Raw genomic sequence first — 11,836 nt, forward strand, 5'->3', positions numbered from 1 at the left:
GGAAAAATATTTTCTTCTATCTTTTAGTATGTAATTCTGAAAAGACTAGGTTTGACATAATAACTTGTCTTTTTCTTCACACTCAGGTCTTCCCAAAGGCAAAAGAGATATTCTATATTGCCATTATTTGAAAAGTTGTTATGATATTACCTGCCATTGAAAATCTGAAGTTTCCACCCACGCTTGAAGGAAGCAGCCGTTACAAGGAGTAAAGGTATGGCTGAAAAGAGATATGAATCACATTGAATTTTTAAGAGACAATGTGTTGCATTTCTTGGTTGTTCGCAGTGGCTGCTTGCACATTTTCTGTGATAGATAAACTCTCAGAACTGTTTTTCTTATTATGTCGTTCACTTTTCAACTTTTCAAAATCTTCTCATTTTACATTATCATTGCATAACAAGAACACAACATTTCAGAAACTTAGGGAAGGGTTGGCAGCTGTTTGGTATCTCTCTGACGGAATAATATTGTCTCAAGAATAGTTTTGCAATACCTCATGGAAAATAAAAATACAAGAAGTACTATCCATTTGTGAAAGTCAGTGCTTAAACAAAGGAAAAAGCAAAGAAAATTTACTGCCAAGGAACAGGCCCTTTGGCCCTCCACACCTGAACCGATCCAAATGTACTGTCTAAACCTGTCGGTCAATTCCTAAGCATCTGTATCGTTCTGCTCCCCACCTACTCATGCATCTGTCCAGACACATGTTAAATGAATCTACAGTGCCTGCCTCTACCACTTCTGCTGGCAATGCATTCCAAATGCCCACCATCCTTGTGTGAAGTACTTAACGCGTGTATCCCCCTTAAACTTTCCACCTCTCACCTTGAAAGCGTGACCTCTTGTTATTGAATCCTTCACCATGGGAAAATGCTTGTCTCTATCCACCCTATCTATACCCTTCATGGTTTTGTAAACCTCAATCAGGTCCTTTTTTCTAATGAAAATAAATCTAAGCTACTCAAGTTTTCTTCATAGCTAGCACCTTCCATACCAGGCAACATCCCTGTAAACCTTCTCTGCACCCTCTCCAAAGCGTCCACATCCTTTTGGTAATGCGGCAACCAGAACTGTACACAGTATTCTAAATGCAGCCGAACCAATGTCTTGTACAATTTTAACATGACTTGCCAGCTCTTATACTCAATACCCCATCCAATGAAGGCAAGCATACTATATGCCTTCTTGACCACTCTATCCACTTGTGCAGCAACCTTCAGGGTACAATGAGTCTGCACTCCCAGATCTCTCTGCTCATCAACTTTTCCCAAGGCTCTTCCGTTCAGTGTATAATTCGCTCTAGAATTAGTCTTGCCTAAATGCATCACTTCACATTTTTCTCGATTGGAAACCATCTGCCACTTTTCCACTCAACTCTCCAGTCTGTCTGTATCCTCCTGTATGCTCTGACAGTCCCCTATGCTTTCTGCTACTCCACCAATCTTCATGTCATCTGCAAACTTAATGATCAGACCACCAATGCCCTCTTCCAGATCATTTATGTATATCCCAAACAACAGTGGCCCCAACACTGACCCCTGTGGAACACCACTGGTTACCTTTCTCCATTTTGAGCAACTCCCTTCAACTACTACTCTCTGTTTCCTTTGCTCAACCAGTTCTTTATCCACCTAGCTAGAACACCCTACACACCATGCGACTTCACTTTCTCCATTAGTCTGTCATGAGGAACCTTATCAAATGCCTTACTAAAGTCCATGTATATGACATCAACAGCCCTTCCTTCATCTATCAACTTGGTCACTTCCTCGAAGAACTCTATTAAGTTGGTAAGGCACGATCTCCCCTGCACAAAACCATGTTGCTTAGTTTGGGTCCTACCAACTCTTTGTCATTAACCCACAGAGAAATATAAGGGCCAGGGATTTGCGGAGAGTATCAAAGTGATGGCACTTAAAAATGACTTCAAAGAGAGCTGCTCACCGAGGATCTAGCCATCTCCGGGCAATAGATTTCCCATTACTGATGTTCATTTGAGACTGGTGCCAGTTCAAATTGTACTAAGAACAGTAACATCATTGAGCAGGATAAGAAGCCAATCACAATACAGTATTCTTAAAGATAGTGAAGAAGGAGGTAATATGTTTCTGTTTTTGGAAACATTGTCAGATTAGGATTCTACACACTAATGGCTGAAATAAATAGCATTTGAACAAAAAAACACTTAATAAGTTAAACAACACTGGAATTTGTGATTATTGAATTTTTTTTCCTAATGGTAAAAACTGGCTTACACAAATATTCAATTGTTTTTTGAGGACCAGTGAGATCATTTAGAAGTAGTTAAGACTTAGTTTTTAACATTAATAACTCAGTTACACATTGTTAAAGAGGTATAACATTTGGGCTTTTAAGAATAGTGTTACAGACTAGAAGAAAAGTTAGCATCAGCTCAATAATTCCTAAAGATTGCTGGCTTCAACGATACAGCACTGCAGTAGCAGAAAATCATTGTCACCATTTATTCAGTTCCCATATTGAAACATACCAAGGTTTCTGATGTGTTCTGCTGAAGCTTAAAGTTGCTATTTGATTCATAATTGCTGATCATGAATCCTTTTTGCTCTTGTTAAAGCTGGAATAGTTTTCAAATGTAACAAAGATTTGTTTGATTATAAATAATGCAACATGTTATAAACTGTGAAATAACAGCTCATTGTTAAACTTGTAAAAAAAGCTATTATCATCAAAATACTCCAAACTGCTTGGAATAAAATTTTCAACTGTTTCAGCAGAAGACCATATAGTCGGTAGATTGACATCATCGTATGGAATCAGGAAATATCAATACGTGACTTTTGATAATAAAGATACAAAACATTGTGATTGTTCATTAGTTGCAAAAATATTGTGGCATCAAGGAATCATTGTCTATACTGCTCACATAATGTCGAAAAAGTGTGGCGTTGGAAAAGGCACAACAAGTCAGGCAGCATCTGAGGAGCAAGAGAGTTGACATTTTGGGCATAACCCTTCCTCAGAACCCTTCTTCAGTCCTGATGAAGGGTTATGCTTGAAACATCAACTCTCTTGCTCCTCAGATGCTGCCTGACCTGTTGTGCCTTTTCAAGGAACACACTTTTCCAACTCTGACTCTCCAGCATCTGCAGTCCTCACTATCTCCTAGTTACTGCTAATACAATGAAACATACATTGCTTATAAATATTTCCCTGAGATGGGAAATAAGCAAAATATTGATTAAACATAACTGTTTAGTTCTGTAGAGGTGAAATAGTGTATGGTTAAATTCTGAAAGTTTTTTTCAATATGTACTCTTGCATCGACACATTTTCGAGAGCTAATGGTGAAGTAAACTAATTTATTTCATTTTTATTCAAAATGGAATTGTAATAATTGTTAATGTTCTCAACATCATGTTTCTTTCATGTAGAGAAAGGCATAATAGCATAATTAGTCATGTGATAGTGTCATCGCAGTATTGATGATGAAAATTTATCTTTTTTTACTTTAATTAAACAATGCAAAATTTTCATTAAGAAAGAAAATATATCTGCTCAAAGACAATTTTGCTGATCAATTGTGGCTGGAGTTTTTAATTTGGGCAGTTCTCAGTTGGAAACAGAAGGGAGCTCAAAATGACACCAATTTGGTGGCAATTTATTGAAATAGGTGAAATTTTATACTGTTTAACACGAATTATTCAATCAATTTATGAACTTATTAACTTATAACTATGTCTTGATGATGTTTGGTCAGTACAAACTGACCGGTTGCTTTATCTGTATATTTGTATTTATTTGTCCATGTTTCTTTAGCCATTGATCTTCCTAGGTGATGAATTCAATAACTTTAAAATTTATTTCATTTCTTCAATGTGATATTAATATTTCAGTGCTCAGTGGCATAGAACTGAGCTTCAAGGATAAATGAACTAATTAATGCTGTCGAGTCCATTGCCCTGAGAGAACATGTTGAATATAAAGCTGTGTATAATCTTGGTAGTATTTGATGTGGTTATGGAAACCAAGGAAGAAAAAGTGAGAGCACTGAAGATATCTTCCTACCTGAATTATTCAGGACTGCCAATTATGATCTTCTGTTAGTATTTCAGTTAAAACTCTTCATCCCCTGTTTCCAATGTCATTTAATGGCATTGAAGAATGACGGGTAATATGTATGACAAAATAGCTCCTGTGAGACAACAAGGAATGAGAGTAGGTGTAAGTCAAATTATCAATCTATAAATCAAAGGACAGAGTAATATCCACTCGTGGGAGTGTGACAGTCTAAACCTATTATCTAGAGATTACAACTATATTTGCACTAAGTGAAATAAACATGCATTTAACCATGGTTGAATATTTGTCACTAAGAATGTGTTTTATCTTGTGACCATAGTAGAGAGTGGTTTCTGAAATGTTGATGACATTGTACTGAATATGCATGAGTAAAGACATTAAGGCAACCAACATCCCGAGGGCAAATAATATTTCCTTCTAACTTTTATTGAATGCACCGCTATTCATGCAACATTCTTGGAAAGACATCACAATTTGTGTAAATGTCATCCACCTGTGATTCTATTCTATCATGAGAAGCACTTGATTACTGAACAATATTTGGCACTTTCAAACCACTGGTATTTCTATCATAGAATGTTAGTGCAAACTATTTCTGAATAGTGGCAAATCAGCACATAAAATTGTCATGCATGTCATAGAATATCAGAACATGGCTCCAGTGTCGCAATTCCAAGCATTATCAATTGCTATGATGGGTGAAATCAACTGAAGCTAACCTATTGTCGTTTGGACACTTCGTGAGTATCTGGCTGAAAAGTGTCAATGCATTCCTTGTCTTTCCACTCCCCATCTGCAAAAAGTGTGTGACAAAGTTTAAAGAAGAGATGATAACACAAATAACATAAAGGATAGAGTACTATCTACTGGTGGGAGTGTGACAGTCTAAACCTATTATCTAGAGATTACAACTATATTGCAATAAGTGAAATAAACATGCATTTAACCATGGTTGAATATTTGTCACTAAGAATGTGTTTTATCTTGTGACCATAGTAGAGTGCACAAATGCAACAATCAATAATAACATCAATGATATTTGAATTGTTATTGGAGACTGAAGTACCCTTTTTTTAAAAGATACCCTTGTAACTGGTCTTTCATTCTTTTCCTTTATTTCCCTTTCTGTACTTGGTTTGAATTCAACCACTGTACACTTCATTCTCAGTTCTTACATTGTTAATTTAAGAATTCTGTTAGGTTGTGAAGAGACATTGTTGTGTCCTAAGTCCCAAAGTCCTGTCTCTAAGGCCATGTTATCGCATGTACTTTCACAACAACTTGCCATATAAAGGATGTAACAATGTAAATGTAAAATGGTGAACATTTGAGGAACAACTGATGACACACTGAGAAGGAAACAGTGTTTCCTTGATTCCTTCCATTTAAGTTTTGCTTCTGTTTGTGATCAACCATGGGGTGGTGAAGTGATAATGTCACCAAACATGTAATTCTGGACCTAGGTTAATGGTCTATGGTTGTAGGTTGTAATCTTTGACAAATGGTGAAATTTGAGTTCACTAAAATTCTGGAATTAAATAGCTTACTTAATACCAATGAAGGGACAACTGATTGGCCTAACCAGTGTCACCCAAACCACATGAATTATTTTGCATTTCTCAATAACTCTTACATCTCATGCTTACAGACTCCTGATTTATCATTATTTTTATTAATGTAAAATGGCAACTAACCAAGTGAAAAACATTTAAATGTAAGGTTTAATGTCTGAATTTTGTAACCTGACTGGCAATGAAAAATTGAAATAGACTGTTTATTGGTTGTAGACTGATATTATATTTTATAATGCAGTTTTTTCAAGTACTTAATTTCTGGCCATAACTACTGTTTATGTTTTTTTTTTCCCTTCTTCTAGTCTCTAATATCATGGCTTGAATTTGTTTATCTCATTAAATTCAATTTTGATGGACATGAGATTAATAGAAAGAAAATCATTGATGGACAGTTCTAGTTTCATAATGAACAAGCCATCAGCTCTATCAAATTACTGCCCAGAGGATTGAATTAAAAATGCTCCCCAAAGCATTGATCAAATGGTTGGTCACATTGTCTAGTGAGAGTTCTTTTTTCTTGCTGTTCATACAATAATTAATACAGTAGCTCTCCTCACTTTATTAGCGAGTCCTTATCTTCTACTCCTACAGATGGTTTTCAAAGGTGACATTGAGCTTGGAGGAATGAGAGAAGTAGCAGAGACACTTGAGGAGATGACTGCTATCCTGGTGACAAACAAATCCACGAGCTGAGATCTATACACATTATGCTAGAGATGAGGGTACAACAGGCTGGAATTCGGGGCATGTTGGTGGAGAATTGGTTGGGAGAAACAGGGGAGAATGCATTATGAGGTAATGGTGTGTTGAGTGGTGTCCAGGATGTCCTCTGTAGTTTTGATGAAAAAGAATGATGAAATAAATTCTGTAGCTGCATAATACTGTATGACCTTGTTAGATTTGGACATAATTTTCAGCTTCACTGAAGTAATGCATTAGAGTAGCTTACTTGACAATAATTCTTTTGTGGGATGTGGGCATTAATGACAAAGCCAGCATTTCTTTCCCAATCCTAATTGACCTTGAGTAAGTAGTGGTGGCTGCATTATTCAATGGCTACAGTCTGTGTAGTGCAGGTTCACCCACAGTGCTGCTGGGAAGGATTTTTCAGCATTTCCATCCAACAACACAAAAGGAATAAAGATATATGTCCAAGTCAGGATGGTACATGGCTTGGGGGTGGGGGGTGGGGAAATGTGCAGGTTGTGGTACTCCTTTGCAAATCTTGACCTTGCCTTCCTCTGTGGCAGGTATTGGGGCAGGGGCTTTGGAGGGAGTTGAATGATGTTGTCAAAAGAGCCTTGGTGCATTGTTGCCATGAGTGTTGTAAATAATATACATTCTGTCACTGGTAGAGGAACTGAAAGTTTAAGGTTGCGGATACTATGCTGATAAGTGGACTGCTTTGTTCTGATTTTTTTTTTAAAGTTGGTGGTTAAGCCAGCATTTATTGCCCATTATCAGGTGCCCTTATTAAGGTGGTGGTGAGCTGCCTTCTTGTAGCAGTGCAGTTTATTTGGGGTGTACAACTGGGAAGCAACATCCAAGATTTTGACCCAGAGACACAAGTGGAATTGTGATACAATTTGAAGTTTGGATGCTGTGTGGCAAGGGGGATCTTGCACCTGGTGATTCCTGTGTTTCTGCTGATCTTGTCCTTCTAAATGATAGTGGTCATGGGTTTTGAGGGTGTTGTCAAAGAAGCCTTGAACTTCTGCAGTGCATTCTGTAGATGGTGCACACTTCTGCTATGGAACTTTGACAGTGGAGAGAATGGGTGTTTTTGGATGTGGTGCCAATCAGTTCAGCTGCACTGATGTCGTTGTGGTCAAACTTCTTGAGTGCTGTTAGAGTCTATTCAACCTGGCAAGTGGGAAATATTCCATCATACTCCTGACTTGTGACTTACAGATGGTATACAGGCACCGGAAAGACAGGAAGTAAATTACTTGCTGCAGGTTTCCTTGCTCTTGTACTCATAGCACATATATCTTGAGTACACTTCAGTTTCTGGTCAATAGTAGATAATATGGAATTCAGTAAAGGTAATGCCATCAAATTTCAAAGGGTAATGATTAACTTCTCTCTTGTTGGAAGTGACCAATAACTGACACTGAGATGGCATGGAAGCCACTTGCCATGCATCAGACCAGGCTTAAATGTTGTCTAAATGTCTTGCTGCATAGAGATAGAGATCATAGAGATGTACAGCATGGAAACAGACCCTTCGGTCCAACCCATTCTTGCTGACCAGATATCCCAACCCAATCTAATCCCATCTGCCAGCACTCGGCCCATATCCCTCCAAACCCTTCCTATTCATATACCCATCCAAATACCTCTTAAATGTTGCAATTGTACCAGCCTCCACCACTTCCTCTGGCAGCTCATTCCATATACGTACCACCCTCTTTTATATCTTTCCCCTCTCACCCTAAACATATGCCCTCCAGTTCTGGACTCCCCGATCCCAGGGAAAAGACTTTGTCTATTTATCCTGTCCATGCCCCTCATAATTTTGTAAACCTCTATAAGGTCACCACTCAGCCTGCAACGCTCCAGGGAAAACAGCCCCAGCCTGTTCAACCTTTCCCTATAGCTTAAATCCTCCAACACTGGCAACATCCTTGTAAATCTTTTCTGAACCCTTTCAAGTTTCACAACATCTTCCCGATAGGCAGGAGACCAGAATTGCACACAATATTCCAACAGTGGCCTAATCAATGTCCTGTACAGCCGCAACATGACCTCCCAACTCCTGTACACCATACTCTGACCAATAAAGGAAAGCCTTCTTCACTATCCTATCTACCTGCGACTCCACTTTCAAGGAGCTATGAACCTGCACTCCAAGGTCTCTTTGTTCAGCAACACTCCCTAGGACCTTACCATTAAGTGTATAAGTCCTGCTAAGATTTGCTTTCCCAAAATGCTGCATCTCGCATTTATCTGAATTAAACTCCATCTGCCACTTCTCAGCCCATTGGCCCATCTGATCAAGATCCTGTTGTAATCTGAGGTAACCTACACCTCCAATTTTGGTGTCATCTGCAAACTTACTAAGTGCACCTCTTATGCTCGAATCCAAATCATTTATGTAAATGACAAAAAGTAGAGGACCCAGTACCGATCCTTGTGACACTCCACTGGTCACAGGCCTCCAGTCTGAAAAACAACCCTCCACCACCACTTCTACCTTTGAGCCAGTTTTGTGTCCACATGGCTAGTTCTCCCTGTATTCCATGAGATCTAACCTTGCTAACCAGTCTCCCATGGGGAACTTTGTCGAATGTCTTACTGAAGTCCATATAGATCACATCTATCGCTCTGCCCTTATCAATCTTCTTTGTTACTACTTCAAAAAGCTTAATCAAGTTTGTGAGACACAATTACTCACACACAAAGCCATGTTGCCTATCCCTAATCAGTCCTTGCCTTTCCAAATACATGGACATCCTGTCCCTCAGGATTCCCTCCAACAACTTGCCCACCACCGACGTCAAGCTCACTGGTCTGTAGTTCCCTGGCTTGTTCTTACTACCCTTCTTAAAGAGTGGCAACACGTTAGCCAACCTCCAGTCTCAAGGCACCTCACCTGTTACTATCGATGATACAAATATTTCAGCAAGAGGCCCAGCAATCACTTATCTAGCTTCCCACAGAGTTCTAGTGTACACCTGATCAGGTCCTGGGGAGTTATCCACCTTTTATGCGTTTCAAGACATCCAGCATTTCCTCCTCTGTAATATGGACATTTTGCAAGATGTCACCATCTATTTCGCTACTTTCTATATCTTCCATATCCTTTTCCACTGTAAATACTGATGCAAAATACTCATTCAGTATCTTCCCCCATATTCTGCAGTTCCACACAAAGGTCGCCTTGCTGATCTTTGAGGGGCCCTATACTCTTTCCAAGTTACCCTTTTGTCCTTAATGTATTTGTAAAAACCCTTTCCTTAATTCTATTTGCCAAAGCTATTTCATGTCCCCTTTTTGCCCTCCTGAATTCCCTCTTTAGTATACTCCTACTGCCTTTAAACTCTTCTAAGGATTCTCTCTATCTATCCTGTCTATACCTTACATATTTGAAAGAATCATTGAATTTCTTCCATTGTCCTTTTCAGGCTGTGCAATCCAGATCACACAACCTTTTAAAAAGAAGTCTTAGATTCTCCATCCTGGCTATTGAGCAATTTATCTTAAATACATATCTTTCTTTTATTGACTCACTTGATAGTGGACAATATTCATCCTCTATGAAATTCAGTCCAAGTTCCAGTTCTCATTGCTATATGGGAACTGTTCGTGCTGATGTTAGATGGGTCTGAGCTGTGGTGATTTCAGTGGTCAAATAGACTACCATTTAGGTGAGAGAATACTCAGGAACTTGCCACGATCTGCAATCTTTCTGAGACAGAATGGGTAAGGAAGGAATGTTTTGTATAAGGCAGAAGTTCAAAAAGCCTAATTGGATGCATTAGCTGGGAAGTATGCATTGTGCTCTTTTATACAGAGTTCCCAGTCACTACTGAACATGTAATTGCAAGAATTACACAAATGAAAGGCTCTTATTCAGTTGAAGGAAGGGGAAGTTGAAGGGCAAGTAGTTTGGATGTTTCTTGTATATTTTAATGGTAAATCGTGGAATAGGATTGGACTAAGCCAACCACAACTAATCATCAGGAAGGTGGGTGAAAACAGAACTAGTATACAAGAATGAATAGTGGAATTGAGTGTCAACAATAATCACGTTTAGAATATTTCTGTCACATTTTATGATTTTAAAATTATCTATATTGATGTTGACCATTGTTGTAATTTGAACAAGCGTAATAATTAGTGTTTAGAATTAGAATTCCTGCAGTGTGGAAACAAGCCCTTTGGCATTGTAAGTCCACAACAACCCTCCGAAGAGTAACCCACCCAGATTCTATTACTCTACATTTCCCCCTGACTAATGCAGCTAACCTACACATCCCTGAACACTAAGGGCAATTTAGCATGGCCAATTCACTTAACCTGCACATCTTTGGACTATGGGAAGAAACTAGAGCATCTGGAGGAAACCCATGCAGATGCGGGAAGAATGTGCAAACTCCACACAGTCAGGTGCCCAATGCTGGAATCAAACCCTGGTCTCTGCTGCCTCAGTGCCAATGCTAACCTCTGAACCACCGTGCACACTCAATGAACAATATGTTTTTCAATTATACATTTGCACTTAACATTATCTAAGCATTCTCAACTTTGATATTTTTATAAATATTTGCTAAATAAGTAGAAATTAAATGCTTATTTGTCAATAATTCAACAATGCCTTGCTGGTAGGGTTGCACTGGCTTTGATTTGTATACTGATAAGCAGTGGTCAACATTGCAGGAATTAAATTGAAACAATTACATGATATTTTCTCATCAAGAGTTAGGGCATCACTCTCTCCATTCGCATATTGCTGTTGCAGATGTGATTCAGATAGGCCATTACTGTTTTGAAGATCTTTTCTGACTTTTGAATGAAGGGTGCTCCAAGAGAAATTCCTTTTTCTTTGAAATTAATCAAAATTTCTGAAGGCAGTGCTATACTGGTCTCAAATAGTAGCTATTTTAGGTGATATTTTTGTTGGTTGATAATACCTGAAACATTACTATTTTAGTGCATGACATTTTGACTGATTGTCATCTATATAGTTGTACAGGTACAAATTTTGGTCCAGTAATTTCCTGAAGCAAGTGTGGAGAGTTTTGTGAGTTTACAAAATCTGAATTCACAGCAAGAGTTGGAAATTTTGGTAGCTGTTTTAAAATGCTTTCACATTGATCATACTCGCCTCTTGTTTTCTTGCATACCTATTCCACAGGCTTAAAAGATAGAGTTTTTAAATGAAAACATTTCTGCTCAGTGTCTGTTCTTCTAAAAAGAATTGGGAACATTTTAGAGAGAATTAAGTGAGCCAATATATTGTGTAATTTAGTTTTGAGTGTGGTCATAGTCATAGAGATGTACAGCATGGAAACAGACCCTTCGGTCCAACCCGTCCATGCCGACCAGACATCCCAACCCAAACTCGTCCCACCTGCCAGCACCCAGCCCAAATCCCTCCAAACCCTTCTTATTCATATACCCATCCAAATGCCTCTTAAATGTTGCAATTGTACCAGCCTCCACCACATCCTCTGGCAGCTCATTCCATACAC

At 38.5% G+C, this 11,836-nt stretch overlaps 1 protein-coding gene across 9 annotated transcripts in view; it reads left to right on the plus strand.

The window, feature by feature from the left end:
• The window catches only part of lrrc4ca (leucine rich repeat containing 4C, genome duplicate a), a 994,912-nt gene that overhangs the window by 800,797 nt on the left and 182,279 nt on the right, over nucleotides 1-11,836 (plus strand). For 8 of the 9 annotated variants that reach the window (XR_006313900.1, XM_043705485.1, XM_043705486.1 and 5 more), the window contains one exon: nucleotides 87-214. The exons of the other annotated variant lie outside the window; for it this stretch is intronic. The gene's annotated coding sequence lies outside the window, so the exon portion shown is untranslated. The remainder of the gene's footprint in view (nucleotides 1-86; nucleotides 215-11,836) is intronic. 9 annotated transcript variants of the gene reach the window in all.

This window comes from Chiloscyllium plagiosum, chromosome 16, assembly GCF_004010195.1.
Source record: "Chiloscyllium plagiosum isolate BGI_BamShark_2017 chromosome 16, ASM401019v2, whole genome shotgun sequence".
Taxonomy (NCBI): Eukaryota; Metazoa; Chordata; class Chondrichthyes; order Orectolobiformes; family Hemiscylliidae; genus Chiloscyllium; species Chiloscyllium plagiosum.